Here is a 1,172-nt window from a genome sequence, read left to right as displayed (position 1 = left end):
CCAAACACTGTTTAAAGTTTCACCAATACTTAATTCCATATTATAAGCTGTGAATTTCACTATAAGGCAGCTTTAAGTGCATTTGTATTTATTATTCCTGTAAACAGAAGATAAGCATAATTTATGTATTTGTACAGAGCTCAGTTATTTATATTCCTTAAAAAATCCATATGTTGGCTCAGAATTAAAAGTTTTCAAGTCAGCCACTTGGGTGACGGGCTTTCCGTCCTAGAACCATGGCCCAGTTTGTCTGTAATCTCATGGAGAAGGCCCCGGTGCTGGTCAACGCTGCCGTGACTTACTCGAAGCCTCGATTGGCCACATTTTGGCACTATGCTAAGGTTAAGTGGTTCCTCCAACCCCTACTGAGATCCCTACAGCTATTCAGAGCTTGAAAAACATTATCAATAGTGCTCAAACTGGTAGCTTCAAACAGCTCACAGTTAAGGAAGCTCTACTGAATGGTTTGGTGGCCACTGAGGTGTGGATGTGGTTTTATGTTGACGAGATCATAGGCAAGCATGGCATCACTGGCTATGATGTTTGAAGACCAATCTTTGCCTTATTATTTGGGAGTTCTTGGACCATGTGTGAGCAGACTTCTATTTGAATAAAATAAAACAGTGTCAAAAAAAAGTTTTCAGTGTTCTAACCAAAATTTATTTCAACTTTGTCCATGAATGTTGGTATAATAATTAGACACTAAAACCTAGATTTCATTTTGTAAAAGGATTATTAACCCGAAGTAGCAGTATATGATTACCAGTCAGAAGTTATTAGATTAGGCCTTTATTCTTAAAAAGTAAGAAACATCAATAAATGGAAAATCTATTATCAGTTTCTGACATAGATTTTTTGATGTCTTTTTCGAAGACAAATATTTTCCAAAAATCAAGGCTATTTCAAATTAACAATTTCAAACCCTTCCCATCATTTTTACCAGAATTACTAAGTCATGTTGTATGACTTTATTACCAATCATTCATAAGCACACTTAAGAACTTTTCTATAAAGTATGATGAAATTGTCCTTAAATCTATAATTTCTAAATTGACTATGAATTATGAATCTGAAGGAAAAGTAATGCCTGAGAAATGATCATTATTGATAAATAGCCTGTAAGAAAGAACTGTGATAATTATGAATGTTTCAACAGCAAACAAAAGCTGAAC

At 34.4% G+C, this 1,172-nt stretch overlaps 1 pseudogene; it reads left to right on the top strand.

The window, feature by feature from the left end:
• Positions 1-236: 236 nt before the first annotated feature.
• LOC116749790 lies at positions 237-547 on the top strand (annotated as a pseudogene).
• Positions 548-1,172: the final 625 nt, after the last annotated feature.

The sequence above is a fragment of the Phocoena sinus genome, chromosome 2 (assembly GCF_008692025.1).
Source record: "Phocoena sinus isolate mPhoSin1 chromosome 2, mPhoSin1.pri, whole genome shotgun sequence".
NCBI lineage: Eukaryota > Metazoa > Chordata > Mammalia > Artiodactyla > Phocoenidae > Phocoena > Phocoena sinus.
This window is presented reverse-complemented; position numbering and strand designations above follow the sequence as displayed.